Source organism: Pseudorca crassidens, chromosome 6 (genome assembly GCF_039906515.1).
Source record: "Pseudorca crassidens isolate mPseCra1 chromosome 6, mPseCra1.hap1, whole genome shotgun sequence".
Taxonomy (NCBI): domain Eukaryota; kingdom Metazoa; phylum Chordata; class Mammalia; order Artiodactyla; family Delphinidae; genus Pseudorca; species Pseudorca crassidens.
Window position 1 is genome coordinate 44,064,872 of NC_090301.1, and position 24,841 is coordinate 44,089,712.

At 37.3% G+C, this 24,841-nt stretch overlaps 1 protein-coding gene across 2 annotated transcripts in view; it reads right to left on the reverse strand.

Annotated features, from left to right (window-relative positions):
- Nucleotides 1-22,472, reverse strand: part of C6H2orf88 (chromosome 6 C2orf88 homolog) — a 92,051-nt gene extending 69,579 nt beyond the window's left edge. Inside the window, exons 1-2 of one of the 2 annotated variants that reach the window (XR_010944338.1) lie at nt 22,240-22,472; nt 8,527-8,717 (exon numbers count right to left, since the gene is read on the reverse strand). The gene's annotated coding sequence lies outside the window, so the exon portion shown is untranslated. Of the gene's footprint in view, nt 1-8,526; nt 8,718-22,239 lie in introns of those variants that run through there. The other variant, XM_067741209.1, reaches the window with a different exon arrangement.
- Between the last annotated feature and the right edge of the window lie 2,369 nt (nt 22,473-24,841).

Genomic DNA, 24,841 nt, shown 5'->3' on the forward strand with positions numbered 1-24,841 from the left:
TATTCCAGCATTGATTTCTGCATTGATCAGAGTGGCTAATTTCTTGGCTCACCCCATTTAACTCAGGTCCTCATTTGTCCTTTGTAGAAAGCTGTTTTAAAGAGCACAAGAGAATCTAAAACCATTTCATTAGGGTGACATCGGAGACAAAAAAATCCTAAGAATTATGTAGAGGACATCATTTCACTGACTGAGATGGGCTTCATGTGGTCAACCCACTTCAGTAAGTCTTATAATCATGAGCTATCTGCTTGTGGCAATGCTATACAGTCATATACTCCAAACTCAGGAGCATATAAATTTGAAAGAATTAGGACATTTTCTGAAAATGTATTTGAATTAAATATGGAAGAGTTGAGATGAAGAAAGAATTTAAAAGCTAATGATATTATCTCTTGATAACCCTTATGAAAGCACAAGACTGATTTTATCACATATGGAATAAGCAGACTTCACACTCAAATACCAAGCTTTGCCAGAAAAAGAAACAAAGAAAAAAATCACAGGTAAAGTTTTGCAAGTAAAATAAAGCTATATAAAAGGAAAGTTAAGGGATTTCCCTGATGGTCCAGTGGTTAAGACTCCACGCTTCCACTGCAGGGGGCATGGGTTCGATCCCTGGTCAGGGAACTAAGATCCTATATACTGCGGGTGTGGCCAAAAAAAACCCAGTTAATATAATCTAACAGAATTAGAGTGCTAGGGAACAAGGATGATCTGACAATGAAAATCAAGAAACAATGATTGAACTATTAATAATTTTAAGTATATGATTAAAAAGATTGATGAGAAATGAGGAAAATTGAGATAAGATTCAAGCAGACTTTTAAAATGAGATTAGAATATACAGTAATTAAAAGATTCAAATTGTCATACACAGATATCTCCTGGATATTCTATACTTTGTGTAAGAAAAGTGATCACAGCAAGAATAAAGACTCAGCATGATTGTATCAATAAATTTTTCCATATTAATGCAAACTAATATGAAATAGTAATTGATACAACTAGTAATAAGCATTTCTAAGAAATAAAAGCTACATCAAACTGTAAAAAACTGGGGGAATTCCCTGGTGGTCCAATGGTTAGGGCTCTGCACTTCCATTGAGGTGGGCCTGGGTTCCATCACTGCTTGGGCAACTAAGATCACACAAACCAAACCAAACCAAACCAAACCAAACAAGAACCCACAACTGTAAAAAGCTGAACATTATAATGAGAATGATATTTAGAATCATGTTACATGCAAAATTTAATTAATTTGGATTACAGAATAGTGTGATTTGAATTGCTTCAAACACAAAAATAAAAGCAACTGAAAGTCTGCCCTAAAATAGAACTGATTAAACAAGCAAATAAGGGAAATTAGTCCAACTAGTGTGAGAAGATAAGATACACTGGTCCCATCAAGGTCTTACTGCACCTTTTTTTTAAATTAAAAAAATTTTTTTTCTTTTTTTTTAAATTTATTTTTCATATTGGAGTATATTTGATTTATAATGTTGTGTTACTGCATCTTTAAAGAGAAACTAAGAGATGTGATCAGAAGTGTCAGACAAGGTAGAAAATGTTACATCAGGTGAACAGCTTCAGGAATCCGATTAAGTTATCCTTTCTTCGTTTCTAGCCCACTTAACATGATTTGAAGGACGGTCTACACAAGGAGGGCACCAGCACACTTGTCTGTGCGCTCATTCCCACTTTGAATTCAAATGCAGCATTCATCAATGGCCCAGCCACTTTTTTTCAATAACAAACTCACCACTAGGTTGCAGTCTTAGCTCAACAGCTCCTTTAAGAACAAACTACTATGTATAAAATAAATACGTACAAGGATATATTGTAAAACACAGGTAACATAGTCAATATTTTATAATAAATATAAATGGAATATAACCTTTAAAAGTTGTGAATCACTATGTTGTACACCTGAAACATATAATACTGTACGTCAATTATACCTAAAAAAAAAAAAAATTCCATTCACAAGCAGTTAACCATTTAGTGGTTAAACACATAATACTTCTCTCTTGAGACAAGAGCTGATGCAAGCCACATTCAGTTTATCAATCAGTTCACTGGCCAATCTAGATTCCGTGCAGATATATTGTTTTTCAAGAGCATCAAAACTCACAAATTGCCTATCAAAATGTTCTCACTCATCAGCAGGCAGCCTCCTTAAGAGCTTTCTTCCATTACAAGTGCATAATCACGCAGCCAAAAAAAATCATTCTTTGGGTATTTTAAGCCTCTAGTTTCAACATAGGACAAATGGTTAAATAACAGTATATAATTATCTTTCTCTTTGTTTCCATTGCTTGTATTGGGTCCTGAGACCTCCATGTAAGAGTCAGCCTTGCTGTGCTGACTCCTTTGAAAAGTCCACCTGTCTGTAACCATTGTCAGCACTTCCAGTAGTAGTTTCTCAAACAAACTTCAGGAAATAATCATTCTTTAAACTATAAATGCAAGAATAAATAAATATTACAGAAAATTTATCATATATCCTCTTTAAATAACTATTATAGGCCACAGTCCAGGTAAAAGAGCGATGAGTCCAGGAGCAGGCAGTGAGATATGTGTGAATGAGTAAAGCATTGAGTACTTTATTATTGTTTAAATCCTCAATTACTACAAATAAACCCACTTGATCAGTATGAATCTGGAATTTAAACGTTAAATGATACAAATAGATATATGTCAAAGTGTGTTAAGAACCAGTTAAGTGTGTTAAGAACCAGTTATTGGTTTGTTTGGAGAAAAGATTGAGATATTGATAAACTTTAGGTAATGCCCTTGGTTCAGTAAGTTAAGGGTAACCACCAGTAGAATAAAAGTAGAATGAGTAACTTTCAAAACAGCAGAAGCACATTTGATTATACAATAAATGGTAGGAAAGGAGAAAAAGAAACAAAACTCAGGAAGAAAGCATGGTGTCTTTTACTAGCTTCCCTCAAAGAAGAGAGCCTGAATCAAGGTCTTGTATGCAGGCAGTTTACTTTGGAAAAGAATCCCAAGGAACAGGAATAAGGGACTGACAAGAGTGAAACTGAGAAGGAGGGCAAGTCTACTTAAGAGTGCATTACTGAGTTGATCAGCATGGGGCTCAATCCACTAGGGTCTTCTGAGGAGCCATGTAGAATGCACTTCAGAATTATATACCCAAGGGGTAGAAGAGAGGAACATTTATTCTTCAGCTCATCTGCTTCGTTGATCAAGGGATACTCAGTTTTTAACTCATCTGAAATTCTTGGTTTGCCCATGTCACAGTGGTGAGAGGTTCTTGCAGGTGTCCCAGGCAGTGGTGGTAGAAAAGGCCAAGAGTAGAAAGCAGGAGATCCATAGTACAGCTGAGACAGCATGCTGTCAGGTTATACCTTTATGCAGGTGGTGGCTTCAACAATGATTGAAGTAAAAAGATGAGGCAAAAGATGGCAGCAATAATTGTAATGATAGTCATTGCAAACAGGTTCAACTCATTAGGTTAAAGAAATGCAGTACTATGTTATTTAAACTTCAAAGGATACATATCAAAATATTAATATACTCTGCCTCCAAAGACTTGACACTATATTTTCTGACTCGAATGCAGCAAAATTAGAATGGAAAAATATTTACAATATTCACAAGGTTGTCCTCCTCCTCCTTTTTTGGTTATAGCAAAGTATATTACTGGATGAGTCCTTCTGTTGAAAAAAACTAAATATACTGGATACATAATTTTTGAAAATCTTCTTAAAATTAATGAAGAGCTGACAAGATTGTAAGAAATTAGCAGGCAAAGCCTGAAGGGGACAGAGGAACATAAGGAGGTAAACCAATACAGAGTCCTCTTTTGGCCTGAAGGTGTTTGCCAATCCCAGTAAATTTGAACTTTCATGTTGACAACTTCATTTGAATGAGAAGATCAGAAAAAAAAGAAGCTCAGTGTCAGACAAGGTGAGGAATCTAATAATAGACACTTCGCACAATGAGCTGGGATCTCAAAGACTTACTCTGAGACTAAGGGTTAACTAGAAACAAACCAGCACATATGTGGTATTACAGTATACATTTCCATCATTGAGGTAGACCAAGGGACTTGATTCAATGTGGCCCTGTTATGGTGATATAATTAATGTTCCTAGGTATCTGGCAGAAGCCAATTCAAAACCTCTCTGGAAAAAATAACTATTCTAGATCTCAGAATTTTCTGTAATATTTCTTAAGTACAATGGCTACAAGGCAGCCAAAGATAACCAAGTTAATAAACAAAATACTACAAACAAGAACAGGGAAAAACAACAGACAAAAGAAACAGATTTGTAAACATTCAGATACCAGAATTATCAGCCAAAGGCTATAAAACAACTATGCTTAAATAAATAAAAGATAAATTTTGGGGAGAAAGTCTGCAGGGAAGAAAAACCTATAAAACCAGATAGATCATATTCAAAAGGAAGAAAACAAAACCTCTAGCACTGAAAAATACAATGTCCCAAATTAAGAACTCAGTGGATAGGTTAAATAGTAGATTACAAACAGCTGAAGAGAGAACTGGTATAAGATAAGGAAGAATAAAATACACAGAATGCAGCCCTGGGAGATAAAAAGATAGGATATGTAAAAGAAAGGGTAACATATTTAAAGGATAGAATAGAAGGTCTAACATATTTAAAGGATAGAATAGAAGGTCTAACATAATCAATTGGAGTCTCAGATGGAAAGAAGAGAGAGACCAATATTTTAAAATATAACTGAGAATTTTACAGAATTTATGAAAGACACCATTCTATATATTCAAGAAACCCAAATAACCAACAGGCAAACTTATAGCTGACTTGTACAGCAACAATGGAAGCCAAAAGGAAGTAAAATGGTATCTCTGTTACACTGAAAAATAATAGTCAAACTAGATTCAGCAACAATATTTTTCAAGAATAAAGACAAAATAAAGTCATTTTGTGACAAAAACAAAAGCATGTATCATCAATATACTCATAGTAAAGAAAATTCTAAAGCATCTATAGAAGGATGAAGAATGAAGAAAATGATAAATATGTAGGTAAACCTATATAAACAATGAGTGATATAAAACAACAGTAATAATGTCTTGCAAGGTTTAAAAATTATGTATTTTTCCTGTAATGGTGAACCTGGTAATTCCAATCAATGAGAACAAATAGAAAAGCCGGTATCAGGGAGCCTGTGAAGAATTACAGGGCCAAGGTCCAGGAAAAGAAGGAAACACAAATAGGAAGCCTGCTGTCTGGAACATCTATTAATTTCTGAAGGATCAGCTAATAGGCTAAAAGCTGAAATGAACTTTTCATAGACTCATAGGGTTAGCAGCATAAAGACAAGTTCAAGCAATTAAATGGTAATATGGGGCTAGTAACACCCCCAGCTTCAGGTGGCATCCCCAAATGCTACACTCTAGGAGTAAGTGAACTAAAATAGAAGAGCCAGTTTCAAATCACCTTAATAACTGATTGAATTAAAATAATCTGAGATCACTAGTACCTCTGGACACTTGCCTGCAAGGGTAAATCCTCTTTAGAAGAAAAATAGCATCATTCTGGCCCTCAAAATTTTCTACAATTTTTCATAGTCAATTCCAGCACTCAATCTAAAAAACAAGGCATACTAGAAAACATGCTAAAATAGTAAGAGAAATAATAGATAAATAGAAAGAGATATAGAGGATACAGATATTATCAGCTATGGGTACTTAAAATAACATTTAATCTTTTCAAGGAACTACAAAAAAGATTTAGAATTTTGACAGGGAACTAAAAACTATACAAAAGAGCTGAATAGAAATTCTAGAACTGAGAAGTACAATAACAAAGCAATGGATTGTTTTCAAGGCAGTTTAAGCACAGCTTAAGAAAGAATTAATGAACTAGAATACAGACCACAAGAAAATATCCAAACTGAAGGATGGAGAGAAAAAAAGAATGAAAAGTAGAGAAAACAGTGTGAAAGACAGAAATTACAGTGGAATAGCTTGTTATACATGTAATTGGAGTTCCAAAAAGAGAGGAGGGAGAAAATGGGACAGAAACAACATTTGAAGAGATGATGGCTGATAATTTTTCAAAAACAAGAACAAGCCACAGATTCAAAAGAATGATGAAGTGAAAGCAGAATAAACATAAAGGAAACACAATAAGGCATATAATTGTAAAACTGCTAAAACAAGGGCAAAGAGAAAAAAAAATCTTAAGAACAGACTACCCACACACACACAGCAATACAATTCACAGCTGTCTTCACAACAGGAAAGAAAAAAAAAAAAAACCAGAAGAGGGACTTCCCTGGCAGTCCAGTGGTTAAGACTCCGAGCTTCCACTGTAGAGGGTGTGGTTCAATCCCTGGTCAGGGAACTAAGATCCCACATGCCACACGCCAAAAAAAAAAGCCAGATTATTTTCCCCCCGCTCTGGCTGGTCACAGAAGATGAAGTCAGAGATACAAAGCATAAGGAAGATTTGATTTGCTGTTTCTGAATTGAAGATGAAGAAGACTGCATGACAAGGAATGTGGGCAGCGTCTAGGAGATAAGAGTGGTTCTGGTTGATAGCGAGCAAGGAAATAGGACTTCAAGCCTACCATAGCAAGAAGAGAGGGCAGACATCAGAAGCAAGAAGAACTACAATCCTGCAGCCTGTGGAACAAAAACCACGTTCACAGAAAGACAGACAAGATGAAAAGGCAGAGGGCTATGTACCAGATGAAGGAACAAGATAAAACCCCAGAAAAACAAATGAATCGAGTGGAGATAGGCAACCTTCCAGAAAAAGAATTCAGAATGCTGATAGTGAAGATGATCCAGGACCTCGGAAGAAGAATGGAGGCAAAGAAATGTTTAAAAACGACCTAGAAGAATTAGAGAACAAACAAACAGAGATGAACAATACAATAACTGAAATGAAAACTACACTAGAAGGAATCAATAGCAGAATAACTGAGGCAGAAGAATGAATAAGTGACCTGGAAACGGAACGGTGGAATTCACTGCTGTGGAACAGAATAAAGAAAAAATAATGAAAAGAAACGAAGACAGCCTAAGAGGCCTCTGGGACAACATTAAATGCACCAACATTCGCATTATAGGGGTCCCAGAAGGAGATGAGAGAGAGAAAGGACCTGTGAAAATATTTGAAGAGATTATAGTTGAAAACTTCTCTCACATGGGAAAGGAAATAGCCACCCAAGTCCAGGAAGTGCAGAGACTCCCATACAGGATAAACTCAAGGAAAAAATGCCGAGACACATAGTAATCAAACTGGCAAAAACTAAAGACAAAGAAAAATTATTGAGAGCAGCAAGGGAAAAACGACAAATATCATACAAGGGAACTCCCGTAAGGTTAACAGCTGATTTCTCGGCAGAAACTCTACAAGCCAAAAGGGAGTGGCATGACATATTTAAAGTGATGAAATGGAAGAACCTACAACCAAGATTACTCTACCCGGTAAGGATCTCATTCAGATTCGATGGAGAAATCAAAACAAAAGCTAACAGGCATCAGCACCATCAAACCAGCTCTACAACAAATACTAAAGGAACTTCTCTAAGTGGGAAACACAAGAGAAGAAAAGGACCTACAAAAACAAACCCAAAACAATTAAGAAAAGAGTCATAGGAACATACATATTGATAATTACCTGAATGGATTAAATGCTCCAACCAAAAGACACAAACTGGCTGAATGGGTACAAAAAGAAGACCCATATATATGCTGTCTACAAGAGACCCACTTCAGACCTAGGGACACATCCACACTGAAAGCGAGGGGATGGAAAAAGATATTCCATGCAAATGGAAATCAAAAGAAAGCTGGAGTAGCAATACTCATATCAGATAAAATAGACTTTAAAATAAAGAATGTTACAAGACACGAGGAATGACACTATATAATCATCAATGGATCAAGCCAAGAAGAAGATATAACAATTATAAATATATATGCACCCAACATAGGAGCACCTCAATACATAAGGCAACTGCTAACAGCTATAAAAGAGGAAATTGACAGTAACACAATAATAGTGGGAGACTTTAACACCTCACTTACAGCAATGGACAGATCATCCAAACATAAAATTACTGAGGAAACACAAGCTTTAAATGACACAATAGACCAGATAGATTTAACTGATATTTATAGGACATTCCATCCAAAAACAGCAGATTACACTTTCTTCTCAAGAGCACACAGAACATTCTCCAGGACAGATCACATCCTGGGTCACAAATCAAGTCTCAGTAAATTTAAGAAAAATGAAATCATATCAAGCATCTTTTCTGACCACAATGCTATGAGATTAGAAATTAATTACAGGGGAAAAAAATGTAAAGAAAACAAACATATGGAGGCTGAACAATACGTTACTAAATAACCAAGAGGTCACTGAAGAAATCAAAGAGGAAATCAAAAAATACCTAGAGACAAATGACAATGAAAACACGACGATCCAAAACCTATGGGATGCAGCAAAAGCAGTTCTAAGAGGGAAGTTTATAGCTATACAAGCCTACCTCAAGAAATGGGCTTCCCTGGTGGCGCAGTGGTTGAGAGTCTGGCTGCCGATGCAGGGGATGTGGGTTCAAGCCCCGGTCCGGGAAGATCCCACGTGCCGTGGAGCAGCTGGGCCCATGAGCCATGGCCGCTGAGCCTGCGTGTCCAGAGCCTGTGCTCTGCAATGGGAGAGGCCACAACAGTGAGAGACCTGCATACCGCAAAAAAAAAAAAAAGAAACAAGAAAAATCTCAAATAAACAATCTAACCTTACACTTAAAGGAACTAGAGAAAGAAGAACAAACAAAACCCAGAGTTAGCAGAAGGAAAGAAATCATAAAGATCAGAGCAGAAATAAATGAAATAGAAACAAAGAAAACAATAGCAAAGTTCAATAAAACGAAAAGCTGGTTCTTTGAGAAGATAAACAAAATTGATAAACCATTAGCCAAACTCATCAAGAAAAAGGAGAGGACTCAAATCAATAAAATTAGAAATGAAAAAGGAGAAGTTACAACAGACACTGCAGAAATATAAAGCATCCTAAGAGACTACTACAAGCAACTCTATGCCAAAAAAATGCACAAACTGCAAGAAATGGACAAATCCTTAGACAGGTATAACCTTCCAAGACTGAACCAGCAAGAAATAGAAAATATACACAGACCAATCACAAGTAATGAAATTGAAACTGTGATTAAAAATCTACCAACAAACAGGGGCTTCCCTGGTGGCGCAGTGGTTGAGAGTCTGCCTGCCAATGCAGGGGACATGGCTTCGTGCCCCGGTCCAGGAAGATCCCACATGCTGCGGAGTGGCTGGGCCCATGAGCCATGGCTGCTGAGCCTGTGCGTCCAGAGCCTGTGCTCCACAACAGGAGAGGCCACAATAGTGAGAGGCCCACGTACCACAAAAAATAAATAAATAAAATAAAAATAGAAATCTACCAACAAACAAAAGTCCAGTACCAGATGGTTTCACAGGTGAATTCTATCAAACATTTAGAGAAGAGCTAACACCCATCCTTCTCAAAGTCTTCCAAAAAATTGCAGAGGACAGAACATACCCATTCTATGAGGCCATGATCACCCTGATACCAAAACCAGACAAAGATACTACAAAAAAAGACAATTACTGATTAATATCACTGATGAATATAGGTGCAAAAATCCTCTACAAAATACTAGCAAACAGAATCCAACAATACAATGAAAGGATCATACACCATGATCAAGTGGGATTCATCCCAGGGATGAAAGGATTCTTCAATATACGGATATCAATGTGATATACCATACTAACAAACTGAAGAATAAAAACCATATGATCATCTCAATAGATGAAGAAAAAGCTTTTGACAAAATTCAACACCCATTTATGATAAAAACACTCCAGAAAGTGGGCATAGAGGGAACCTACCTCAACATAATAAAGGCCATATACAACAAACCCACTGAAAACATCATTCACAATGGTGAAAAACTGAAACCATTTCCTCTAAGATCAGGAACAAGACAAGGATGTCCACTCTCACCACTATTATTCAACATAGTTTTGGAAGTCCTAGCCACAGCAATCAGAGAAGAAAAAAAAATAAAAGGAATACAAATTGGAAAAGAAGAAGTAAAACTGTCACTGTTGGCAGATGACATGATACTATACATAGAGAATCCTAAAGATGCCACCAGAAAACTACTAGAGCTAATCAATGAATTTGGTAAAGTTGCAGGATACAAAACTAATGCACAGAAATCTCTTGCATTCCTATACACCAATGATGAAAAATCTGAAAGAGATATTAAGGAAACACTCCCATTTACCATTGCAACAAAAAGAATAAAATACCTAGGAATAAACCTACCTAGGGAGAAAAAAGACCTGTATGCAGAAAACTATAAGACACTGATGAAAGAAATGAAAGATGATACAAAGAGATGGAGAGAAATATCATGTTCTTTGATTGGGAGAATCAATATTGTGAAAATGACTATACTACCCAAAGCAATCTACAGATTCAATGCAATCCCTATTAAATTACCAATGGCATTTTTTACGGAACTAGAAAAAAAAAATCTTAAAACTTGTATGGAGACACAAAAGACCCCGAATAGCCAAAGCAGTCTTGAGGGAAAAAAACGGAGCAGGAGGAATCAGACTCCTTGACTTCAGACTATACTACAAAGCTACATTAATCAAGACAATATGGTACTGGCACAAAAACAGAAACACAGATCAATGAAACAGGATAGCAAGCCCAGAGATAAACCCACGCACCTGTGGTCAACTAATCTATGACAAAGGAGGCAAGGATATACAATGGAGAAAGGACAGTCTCTTCAGTAAGTGGTGCTGGGAAAACTGGACAGCTGCATGTAAAAGAATGAAATTAGAACACTCCCTAACACAATACACAAAAATAAACTCAAAATGGATTAGAGACCTAAATGTAAGGACACTATAAAACTCTTAGAGGAAAACATAGGAAGAACACTCTGACATAAATCACAGCAAGATCTTTTTTGATCCACCTCCTAGCGTAATGGAAATAAAAACAAAAATAAACAAATGGGACTAATGAAACTTAAAAGCTTTTGCACAACAAAGGAAACCATAAACAGACGAAAAGACAACCCTCAGAATGGGAGAAAATATTTTCAAACGAATCAACAGACAAAGGATTCATCTCCAAAGTATATAAACAGCTCAAGCAGCTCAATATTAAAAAAACAAACAACCCAATTGAAAAACGAGCAGAAGACCTAAATAGACATTTCTCCAAAGAAGACATAAAGATGGCCAAGAAGCACACGAAAAGCTGCTCATCATCACTAATTATTAGAGAAATGCAAATCAAAACTACAATGAGGTATCACCTCACACCAGTCAGAATGGGCATCATCAGGAAATCTACAAACAACAAATGCTGGAGAAGGTGTGGAGAAAAGGGAACCCTCTTGCACTGTTGGTGGGAATGTAAATTGATACAGCCACTATGGAGAACAGTATGGAGGTTCCTTAAAAAACTAAAAGTAGAATTGTCATATGACCCAGCAATCCCACTACTGGGCATATACCCAGAGAAAACCATAATTCAAAAAGACACATGCACCCCAATGTGCATTGAAGCACTACTTACAATAGCCAGGTCATGGAAGCAACCTAAATGCCCATCGACAGACGAATGGATAAAGAAGATGTGGTACATATATACAATGGAATATTACTCAGCCATAAAAAGGAACAAAATTGGGTCATTTGTAGAGACGTGGATGAATCCAGAGACTGTCATACCGAGTGAAGTAAGTCAGAAGGAGATAAACAAATATTGTATATTAACGCATATATGTGGAACCTAGAAAAATGGTACAGATGAAGTGGTTTGCAGGGCAGAAATTGAGACACAGAAGTAGAGAACAAATGTATGGACACCAAGCAGGGAGAGCCGCGGACGGGTGGTGGTGGGATGAACTGGAGATTGGGAATGACATGTATACACTAATATGTATAAAATGGACAACTAATAAGAACCTGCTGTATAAAAAAATAAATTAAATTTAAAAAAAGCCAGAGGACAATGAAATGATAGCTTTGAAGGGTTGGGGAAAAAATCCCATAACCAACTAAAATGTCCTCAAAAATAAGCATTAAATAAGGACATTTTCAGAGAAATAAAGCTGAGAGAACCAGTCACCAAAAGACCCATTCTAAATGCAGAAGAAAAATGATACCATATGGAGGCTCGGGGACGTAGGAGAGAATGAAAAGTGAACAATAAAATATGTGGGTAAATTAAATAAATTATAAATAAAATTGACTGCAAACACACAACTTCTTTTGAATAGAAAAGTGTGTGTATACATACATTATCTCCGTACATATATGCCTGTATATGTATACATGCATGCATGCTTATCTATATATGCATGTACATGCATATATATATACACACACATATATGAATGTATACTATGTTGAGTGTCTTTTAGTGAGACTCTTGCCCATTCTATTGAGTTGTCCCTCTCTCAGTAACTGATATAAACAAATTAAAGGGAAATCACGAGGAAAATTTCAAAATATTAGAACTGAAAGGCTTATTAAGAGAAAAAGGGAGGAAGATGTAAACAGCAATATACAGAACAAAAAAGTTAAAGTAGACAAAAGAATAACAGATTTTTTAAATTATGAAGGAATACCATAAATGAATTAGTAAATTTGAAAAGTTGATGAAATGAAAACAAATATTGGAAAAAGATAAAATTTCAAAATTACCCAAGTAAAAGAAAACTTGAATAGACCAATAGGCTCTAAGAAAATATAATCAATTATTTAAAAAAAACTTTAAAAATTGGCTAAGCCTAGACTGTTTTACAGGTAAGATCCACAAGAAACCCATAATCTCCAATTAGTGGAAAAGCTCTTCAATTAATTTTATAATACTAGTATACTCTTCACACAAAAATCTAAGGATAGGAGAAGAAAAGGAAATTATGGGCAATTTCACATATAAACATTGATGCAATGTTTAAACAAAATATTAAATAATAGAATCCAGTGTGCTATAAATAACAACAATAGCAACAAAACATCATGATCAAGTAGGCTTCATACCAGGAAGGTAAAGTCTAAAGGAGGGAAGGTATATGTCCAACTCAATCGATGTAGAAAAACATTTTGATGAAGTCCAAAAGCTATGTATGATAAAAAACTCTTAACAAAACTAGAAATAGGAAGGAATTCCCTTACTTTGATAAAGTTATCTATCAAAAACCTATAGCAAGAATCACATTAATGGAAAAACTTAAAAAGCATTCCCTTTACATTCAGGAACAAGATGAAGATCCTCCTTATTGATACAGAACACTGTAGGTCCTGGCCAATAAAAGACAAAGCCAAAAATAAATAAATAAAAAGAAGTAAGAGGTAGGCTAGCAAATTAGCATATCAAAATTTGTGGCATTCCACTTTCCAACAATTAGAAAATAAGATATCACAACAGTAACAAAAACACTAATAAGTGTCTCTACATAAATCAACAACAAATACATAAGGAAAATCTATTCTTTAAAATTCTCTAAAGGTTAAACATAAGGTTACAAGATTTTATTAAAATTTACAAGTAAGGCCTGAATAATTGGAGAGATGTACTATGTTTATGACTGGAATCATGACTCAGGCAGAAGTGAGAAGGAAAAATGTTATTCTAAATATAGGAATGTGAAATCTAAAAACATAACGTTGAATGAAAAAATAAACAGAAGTGAATTTTGTTCAATTTATGTAAAATTTATAAACAAACAGAAAGACTATACTATGTATTTTAAAGAATATATATGTGCTCATTTACACACACACACACACACACACACACATACACATTCCTAGTATGAACTCTATTTCTTGATCATGAGGTGTTTTTTATACATACCCATATATTCTTTCTTTTTTCTATTTTTTTTTTTTTGCGTTACGTGGGCCTCACTGTCGTGGCCTCTCCCATTGCAGAGCACAGGCTCCGGACGCGCAGGCTCAGCGGCCACGGCTCACGGGCCCAGCCACTCCGCGGCATGTGGGATCTTCCCGGACCGGGGCACGAACCCGTGTCCCCTGCATGGGCAGGCGGACTCCCAACCACTGCGCCACCAGGGAGGCCCATTCTTTCTATTTTAAGGACAAACGTTAAAGACAAAGGGAGGCTTATTACTGCCGGCAGAGGTGCCTTAAATGGTGACCTAGTCTGGTCCTGAAAGACTTAATCTCTCTAAATACCTAGCTTAGTTTACCTAGGGTTGAAAGAGATGATGCTGGCACACTCGCAAAGAATGATAATAAAAATCCTCCAAATGCATTTACAGTGTAATATCATACCTCTGCTTGTGTTTATTAATGCACTACCAGGTGATGGCTAATGGACAAGGGGCAGGCCGAGGCTCAGTCTCCTATTTGAGATGATGTCCTACTCAGTAACCCGATTACCAGGAATGGGACACAGCCATGAGAAGGAATCTGATTTCGTTTTGCAAAGTAACAGACAGATTCCAACTCAGGTTGTGTTTTGTTTTCAAGGTACGCATTTTGACGAGGTATCTGGGTCACCTGCCAGCTCCCATGCATCCCTCAATTTGTAATCTCCTTGCTGTGTCCACACACAGATCAGACCTTTTCCTGGGCTCTGAGGGCTTCTCTGTCCTCCTAGAGATCTAAATCACCTGCCCTTACCATAGAATCAGAATCAATGCTTTCCAGTTCTTGACCAATTATCTTTAGAAAGATTAGGAGTCATAAAGAAATTGTTCTGATCTTGCATCCTGTCTTTGAGCTTCTAAGTGCTCTGCGAGTTAGACCCTGGGACACAGTGGAAGCCCCCTGCTTCAACTGGTGTGCCCCATATTTTTTTTTTAACATCTTTATTGGAGTATAATTGCTTTACAATGTTGTGTTAGTTTCTGCTGTATAACAAAATCAATCAGCTATACGTATACATATATCCTCATATGCCCTCCCTCTTGCCTCTCCCTCCCATCCTCCCTATTCCACCCCTCTAGGTGGTCACAAAGCACCGAGCTGATCTCCCTGTGCTATGCAGCTGCTTCCCACTAGCTATCTATTTTACATTTGGTAGTGTATATATGTCCATGCTACTCTCTCACTTCATCCCAGCTTACCTTTCCCCCTCCCTGTGTCCTCAAGTCCATTCTCTATGTCTGCGTCTTTATTCCTGTCCTGCCCCTAGGTTCTTCAGAACCTTTTTTTTTTTTTTAGATTCCATACATATGTGTTAGCACACAGTATTTGTTTTTCTCTTTCTGACTTACTTCACTCTGTATGACAGACTCTAGGTCCATCCACCTCACTACAAATAACTCAATTTCATTTCTTTTTATGGCTGAGTAATATTCCATTGTATACATGTGCCACATCTTCTTTATCCATTCATCTGTCGATGGACACTTAGGTTGCTTCCATGCCCTGGCTATTGTAAATAGAGCTGCAATGAACATTTTGGTACATGACTCTTTTTGAATTATGGTTTTCTCAGGGTATATGCCCAGTAGTGGGATTGCTGGGTCATGTGACAATTCTACTTTTAGTTTTTTAAGGAACCTCCATACTGTTCTCCATAGTGGCTGTATCAATTTACATTCCCACCAACAGTGCAAGAGGGTTCCCTTTTCTCCACACCCTCTCCAGCATTTATTGTTTGTAGATTTTTTGATGATGGCCATTCTGACTGGTGTGAGGTGATACCTCATTGTAGTTTTGATTTGCATTTCTCTAATGATTAGTGATGTTGAGCATCCTTTCACGTGTTTGTTGTCAATCTGTATATCTTCTTTGGAGAAATGTCTATTTAGGTCTTCTGCCCATTTTTGGATTGGGTTGTTTGTTTTTTTGATATTGAGCTACATGAGCTACTTGTATACTTTGGAGATTAATCCTTTTTAATCTTCTCCTCAGGCCAACTTATGTGTGTAACAGAGGCTGAGGTTCGTTCTCAGAGATGGTAAACATAGCAGCACAAAGTCCCAGCATCCATTAACAGCGGTAAGACATGGCCAGAAGCATTTCATTCCCCAGCTTTATCTTCCTAAACATTACACATTACAACTTCTAGATCATTTTTGAGACCAGGTGAATTCATGGCAATAAATACTGATGCTCTTTATGTTACACAGTCATCCTACATAAGAGAAGGAAATAAATTGTAATTTTTCTTATTATTCTACTAAAGTATCCACTACTGTATTTGTTTACCTTATTTGATATCATTGTTATCAATTTTCTTTATTGTAACTTTGATTTCAACTTACATCTGAGCAGAGTCTGGGCTGAAGCAAAAGGCCTAAAAGAAGCAAAGGGCCTTTAAAGAAAAAATATTTAATTCACTCCTTGATGTCTAAGGGAAAATAAATAGTGGACAGCAGGATGTGAAGACCACTGTTTTGTATGGATCTGGAAAACAATGCTCTCTATTCTCTGGGAGAATTTGAATACAGTGATGCCACGGGGAGGCTTGGCAGTTTTCTAGGTGATTTATTGTCTTACAATGTGATATTTTGTCTGAATATTGTCAGTTTTCAAGATAAAGGTAATTTTCATCTTACTGAAAAATGGCTTAACATTTCTTGGCCAAATACAGCCTCATTATGTGATATTTATGGGAGCAGGAGGTATGACTGAGTGGCCCAGGCATTCTGATGTTGGGCCACTGTATTGTTGTTATTTTCTATTGATCTCACCATACACTAGGCCAGTGGTTTTCAAAATGTGGTTCCCGGGTCAACAGCATTAGTATCACATGAGAACTTGTGAAAATGCAAATTCTCGGGCCCTACACCAGACCTACTGGATCAGGAACTCTGGAGTTGGGGGTCCAGCAATCTCTGTTTTAAGAGAAACCCCAGGTAATCCTGATGCTTGCTAAAGTTTGAAAGCCACTGCCCTAGGTCAATTATACCCTCAATATGTAGCATCCACGGTAGCACCAGGGAGGGCTAAATGAACCAAATTTTCTGATGCTGGGCTATTGCATTTTGTTATCAAATTTCCTGGGGCTCAGAGGGCAAGTCCACATCTTGAAGTTACAGTTTCATTAGAAGAAAATGGACAGTTCTACTTCGAGAACTCTGGAAGAGGAAGATCCTGGGATAGGTAATAGGGACTTAGGAGGGCACCCTAGTTTGTAGATGAGTGGGATTATTTCCTCCTCTCTAGCCTGGTGATTATGTGGGCCTTGGGGAGTGGAGGGAAATGTCTGTTCCTCTTAGGACAGAGTGGCCAGGTGAAGAAGAGTGCCCTGCCCAGTGGATGGGATATGGTGGAGCCACATCCCAGCAGAGGATTGGCTGGAAATGCAACTGTCCACCCCATGCAGAGGGATATCGTGAGACTACCGTCAGCAGAGGTGGTAGTATGGTGGTCTATTGAGGAAGGAGCCTGTGACAGTTTTTTGGGATACTGTCAGAAAAAAACCTGAGAAAATAGTATAGAGGCTAAAGGCAGGTTGGCTGCTGCAGGCAATGTAACAATGTAATGTTGGCAAAGCAAATGAAGGTTATACCCACAGGCTGGGGAAACCTGGACACACATTCACACCTGCCGCATGGCCTCGATACCACAAACTCCTTCACCTCTTGTTTGCTGACCTCTGATTCTAACATTGACTGCCTGCTTTTCCTATATCTCACAACACACCTACCTTTTCCCCTTAGCCCTGGCACTATAATATATACAAATCAATGAGATTTGAAAGACAGGAAATACAATTTCACAGTTAATTCAAAGGTATTATAAAAATACATCTTATTAATACAGATTATTCCTCCATATCTCCTACAGTATTATAAACCAGCACCTATGAAGTAATCAGAAACTAAAGAAAGCAGAAATCCCACATAAGAATTTTGAGAGAGATAGCTAGGCTTTGCCCTTTTCCAGTAAGAATTTGAGAAAGTGAGGCAAATTTCAGAGTCCCAGCCAACCTGTTAGGCCTCTTTGACTTTTGTTTGAGAGTCTGAATTTTATGTTTAACATTTTTAAGAAGAAACTATTTTCTGCTCCTTTATCTTGAAATGAGGCCTTCGTGGAATTGTACTGGGAATCCTAAGGAGTTGAGAAGAAAAACAAACCAACATGGTTGGGCAATATAGTATCTACTACCTGCTCCATCGCTTGCTTTCTATTCTCCCTAAACATCTTAATCCTCCATTCTCTTTCTGATCCCAACAGACCACTGCTACACATGTCTTATGGGTTTTATATCTAGGCTGCCAAGGGAAACATCTTGTCTGAGATCTTCCCTGACTTGTGCCCCCTAAATCCAGTAATTTCAATGACCTCAGCATTCCTTCAGGGGATGTACACATTCTACAGGGAGGGGTTGCCATATAGGCACCAAGAATAATTCCCAGCTAAATCATAGGGAATTGCATGTGGTCTTTCCAAACCTTTCTATAGGAAATTTTTTTGTAATAACAAATTTATCTTTCTTTATGTAACTGGAATTAATTACATTGGTTAATATATCTATTTAAGTAGTAAAATTTGGACAACTTCTCTATTTTGACATGGAGCAGAAACTGTATCACCAGAAGAGTTTAGTGGCAAAGGTACTAGAGTATCAGCAGAGAGTTAACTTGGGCAAGTTACTTAACTTCTCCAGGCCCTCATTTCTTCATCCATAAAGTGAGGGAATTAGACTCTGATCTTTAACAATATTTAATACTCATTAAGGTCAAGTCCAGACATAAATATTTTTGATGCTGTAAAATTCAATTTGATCTGTTCTTTTGTATCACCTCACATTGTCTAGTTGAGTTTCTTTGCACAGAATACTAATAAGTGTTACTGGATGACTTCTTAGACCATGTTTCCAAAACTGTGTCCTGGCATTGTTTTGAGACACCCATGCCTGACTTTGTATCACTCTACTCTTTCAGCAATGCGCTTCTGGAACAAGCAGTACTCAGGCTGGTGAAGGATGAGGCTGGACATCATCCTGAAATCAAATAGACTCATCTAAATAGCCTACTCCTACTGGCAAACCAGCCCAATTCCGTATTTCTCAAACTGAAATAAAAACCCACTTCACTTCCTCCTCCAGCTTGAAGTCCTGAGACCAAGTACATGTGGATAAATAATAAGACAAAAAACAATAACAGAACAAGTTTAATGAAAACTTGTTTTAAATAATTGCCTGTTTCATGCCAGATGTTCAGTCAGATACTTTAAATATCTTTTTAATTTACTATATTAACAACCCGGCGAAGTAAATATTATTCTTCCCATTTTACACATGAAGACATGGTCTCAGAGGAATTTGGTGACTTGTCAAAGGTCCCACATTAGTTAAGGCAGAATCAATTAGAACCCAAGTCAGTTTGAATGCTCTTCCCACTACATCACGCTGCCTCTCATGTTTTAGATATTGACTAATAAACATGCAATAGCCTAGACATTTGAGTAAAAAGAACTTTATTCCACATAAATATGGCCCTTCTCTTCAGTACACCTAGCTGTGGCCCACACCGTTGCCAAAGATTACTTAGCAGTCTCTAATTTCAACTCCTCTCTCCAGCTTATGTTTCTTGTTGGCAGAATAGTAGGATCTAGGAATAGAATCTCCTCTGTTGGGTGAATTTAAGCTGTTTCTCAGTGATGGTCACCACTTAACATTACCACAGCAAAAAACATACCTCCTGAGTTGCTAGACAGTTGTTTACCCTAAATCCTAATGAGATAACATGTTTTGGTGAACTATTAGTACTTTTTTTTTGAGACAGAGATAAAGAGTATAGTCACCTAAAAGCATTTTGTTGAACCGGTTGCACTTCTTGGATATTCAGGATGATGTTGATTGCTACAAGGTACTTTATTTGGACTGTGATTAGGATTTGCTCAGCTAAGGATTCGTCTGGATCCAAGAGCTAAAGACCTTATGGCTGCCAAATTCAGAATCATCCATGAGTGTAGAAAATAGGTGATAAGGAGAGAGGCTAGACAATGTTTAAACTATCAATGTTCAAGAGCTAGACAACAGTTAGGAACAGAGAAGTCGACAGAAGTAGGATAGGACAAACAGGTATTGGACAGTCAGAATAAGGATTACGATAAGTACTTCCAGATAATGGCACAGATGGTTGGAAATGTAAGAAGGAGCTTTTCCTAGGGTAGGAATGACAGCAATTCAGTAAAACTGAGTACATTTTGTAAAAGTAAGAGTATATTTGGAATATATAAACTGGCAACCTCCAGTGACAAAATTTTCAGATATCCTTAGAGCTCAGTGCCATTTAGCTCCTCCGACCAGATACTATAGAGGCACAGAAGGCCAGTTAGATGTAAGCATAGAAATACAAGTCAATCCTAGTATGATGTTTCTATAGTTTTAATTTTTATGATATTTCCTATTACATACCTTATAAATAAGAAACATAATATACTCTTAAAAGTTTTTATTAAAATATAGTTGATTTACAATGTTGTGTTACTTTCAGGTGTACGGCAAAGTCATTCAGATATATATATATATATATATATATATATATATATGTATATATATTTAGATTCTTTTCCATTATAGGTTATTATAAGATATTGCTATAGTTCCCTGTGTTATACAAGTAGGTCCTTATTGTTTATCTATTTTATACATAGTAGTGTATATATGTTAATCCCAAACTCCTAATTTTCTCCCCTTTTCCCCTTTGGTAACCATAAGGTTTTCTATGTCTGTGGATCTATTTCTGTTCTGTAAATAAGTTCATTTGTATCATTTTTTTAGATTCCACATATAAGCGATATCATATGATATTTGTCTTTCTCTGTCTGACTTACTTCACATAGTATGAGAACCTCTAGGTCCGTCTGTGTTGCTGCAAATGAAGAAACATAATATACTCTTGCCTCTTTTGCTACAGCTTAAAAAGTTTATAAGTTAGGTGCTAATCTTGTCATACCATATGAATACTGCAATTAAGTTCCATTGTTCCTACTTATGCTCTTGCATTAGTTCTTTGTCATTCATTCCAGTCCTCATTCATTCTTTGTTCAAGCACTTATTTCTGGCACTTTCTCTGTGCCAGGAAATCTGCTAGATGCTAGAGGAAGAGATGAGTAAGAGTAAGAGAGTAAGAGATGCTAGAGTAAGAGATGAGTAACTCCCCATCGCCAAGGAGTTCTATTCACTGGGATAATCAGATTCACAAACACATAACCCCGATACAGTGTGACAATGCTAGGGCAGAGATACACCTGCAGTTTGCCAGGATTTTAGAGACAGGAGTAGCATGGCAACATTACTAGGAAGCCTTGAGGGTCCACTGAGAATGGAGACTGAATTTGCAGTGGCACCAACTCACTCTGCTGCTAGAGAAAAACCACAAAATACATCAGTCATAAAGCAAGGAAACCAAGTGGATTTACAAGAGACCTAGAGATTTGCAAGGTAGGTAGGGCAGGAAAAAAAGGGATCAAGAAATATGGGGTACTTTTCATGAAAAAGCTCAGTCTAAAGTAGCTAGGCAAGAAAGAAAGCTAAAAGAGGTCAGGGGAGTTTGCAGATCAGAAGAAAAGAAGAAGGATCAAAGAAACCAGAGGTCTCAATGAGATCTTAAGGACCAGAACAGAGGGAGACAGTGAATTAGGCACTTTGGTTCAATAAATCAATCAGCCCACAATCAGGGTATTCATAAAACTTATTACTCTAACAGTAAAAGGAAGTGAAAGAAATTATTAATCATTACTCTAGGCAGCAGGTATAAACTGGAATGACCCTAGGATGCCCAGTTGCCCTGTCAATAATCCATATGCTAGACATTGTGCTAGGTACTGGGAGTAAGGTGGAAAACAAGGCAGAAATTGTGCCTATCATCATGGAGCTTATAGTCATATAGGAATGATAAACATTGAACAAGACATTATTACTGGGATGAATGTTGCTGAAAAGAGAGGTGAAGGAGCCATGAGAGTTTATTACACAGGAAACCAATGTCTTCCCAGAGGTCAGCAAAGGGTTGCTGAGATTGCAAAGATGAGTAGGAGTTTGAAGGCGGAGAAGTGAGGTATGAGTGCACAGGCAGAGGGAAGAACGTTTACTAAGGCCTTGGGATGGGAAAGAACATTACATTTGATTTCTAAATTCTAATAGATTTGTAAAAATCCTTATCATCTTTTTTCTTGTTGTTCTCTTATGTTTTATTCTCCTTCCTTCATTGCTTTGAACATTTTAAACATACCTTGTGGGCTTCCCTGGTGGCGCAGTGGTTGAGAGTCCTCCTGCCGATGCAGGGGACATGGGTTTGTGCCCCGGTCCGGGAGGATCCCACATGCCGCGGAGCGGCGGGGCCCGTGAGCCATGGCCGCTGAGCCTGCGCGTCCGGAGACTGTGCTCCGCAATGGGAGAGGCCACAACGGTGAGAGGCCCACTTACTGCAAAAAAATAAAACAAAACATACTTTGTAAACATTTCTTTCAGGTTGTTCTACTCTTTCAAGCTTTGGCTATTTCTTTCATCTGCTGTCTCTCATGGATAGTTGTTTGTTTCATGGTATGATTTATAATTTGTGACTATGATGTCATTAGAAGAGCGTTCTCTATGGGGAAGTAGTCTACAGAGTGCTATTCTTCTGTCTCAACTTGAGCAAAAGAATCAGATTTCTTTTCAGGCTGATTTCCCAGATTCAGGTCCCTTCACACAGGGAATGCGATTTAGACTCTCCATCTGTGTGTGGCACAGACCTGGGGTTTTGATTTCTTGCAGGTGAGGTTTTCTCATTTGTGATCCTGGAATATTATAAACGTTCTTGTTTATATGGGCTAATGGGAAGAGTTCCCTTAGTCTTCATTTCAAAGTCAGCACAACCTTTGTGACCCCCAGATTTATCTAAATAGCTCAGTTCAAGCTTTCCTCCTAGGGTCTGGAGCACGGACCCTCCCTCCACTGCAGTTAGTTGTTGGAACCAGTTCCAGCATGTAAGGCCTGTATCTGGTTCCAACAATTCTATAAGCTGTTTGGGCCTAAGAGTCTGCTTAGCACCCTGACTTGAAGTTTCCTCTTTAATTCGGACATTTGGGGGACTCTCTTGGTTTCAAGCTGAGACACATACTTAAAGAAGTTTTAGCCATATTTTATTCTGTGTTTAGACCAGAAGAGTAAAGAATTATTTTGCATCAGCTCATGTTATGATATGGTAAATCTGAGAAACTGTTTTAAAAAAGTATTCATTCATCCAAAAAATATTTATGGAGTACCTACGATGTTCTAAGGATTACAGGACTGAAAGGCAGAAAGTGAGGGGAGAGGGGCATGAGATAAAGAATGAGAGTTGTGAAAACTATGTTAAGAATCTGGATTTTTCTTGAGAGCAGAAGGGCAGCTATTGAAAGATTTTAAAATAAGTTTGCATTTTTAAAATGCATAGTGGAGAATGGATTGGAGCCCAAAAAAAATAGATGTGGGAGGAAGTGTTCATAGTTCAGTGTGTGATGACAGTGGCTTAAACTGGACAGTGAGGACAGATAAAAGTGAATGGACTTAAGAGATATTCAGGTAATTGATTTAGTAATACTTGCTTATGGACTTAATTGGGGAAGGGAGAGAGATGAGTCAAATATCAATCCCAGGTGCTTGGCTTGAGTGTCTGAGTGGTTGTTAATGGCATTTAATGAGATAGAAAGTACAAGGATAAGGAACAAATTTGATGGAAAATATCTCAAGTTCAGTTTGGGGGATGTTGAGTTTAAGGCAGCAGACAGCCCAGTGGTGATATCAAGTAAGAAGTAGGCTATTTGGGTTGGGGACTCAGAGCATAAGTCTGAGCTGGAAATGAAAAGAAAACTGAATTTTGTGGAGTAGATGAAGTTCCCTGAAGAGAGAGGGTAGAGTGATCCTAAAATTCACATGGAACCACAAAAGACCCCAAATTCCCAAAGCAATTTTGAGAAAAAAGAACAAAGCTAGTGGTATCACCCTCCCAGATTTCAGACAATACTAACTGTCATCAAAACAGTATGGTACTGGCACAGAAACAGACATATAGATCCATGGAATAGGAGAGAAAGCCCAGAAATAAACCCACACACCTATGATCAATTAATCTATGACAGGAGGCAAGAATATACAGTGGAGAAAAGACATCCTCTTCAACAAGTGGTGCTGGGAAAACTGGACAGCTACATGTAAAACAATGATAGAACATTTCCTCACACCAAATACAAACATAAACTCAAAATGGATTAAAAATCTAAGTGTAAGACCAGAAACAATACAACCCCCAGAAGAGAACATAGGTAGAACACTCTTTGACATAAATCGTAGCAATATTTGGATCTTGCTCCTAAGGCAAAAGAAATAAAAGCAAAAATAAATAAACAAATGGGACCTAATTAAACTTAAAAGCTTTTTCATAGCAAAGGAAACCACTGACAAAAGGAAAAGACAAGCTACGGAATAGGAGAAAATATTTGTACATGATATGACCAAAAGAGTTAATATCCTAACTATATAAACAGTTCCTATAACTCAGTATCAAAAAACAAACAACCCAGTCAAAAAAAAAATGGGCAGAAGACCTGAATAGTCATTTTTCCAAAGAAGACTTACAGATGGTTGTTAACAGGCACATAAAAAGAAGCTCAACTGTCGTTAATTATTAGAGAAATGCAAATCAAAACCACAATGAGATATCACTTCACACCTGTCATAATGGTTGTCACCAAAAAGTGTCCAAATAACAAATGTTGGCGAGGATGTAGAGAAAAGGGAACTATTTGTTTTTTTTTTTTTTTGGCCGCACCATGCAGCATGTGGGATCTTCCCTGACCAGAGATTAAACACGT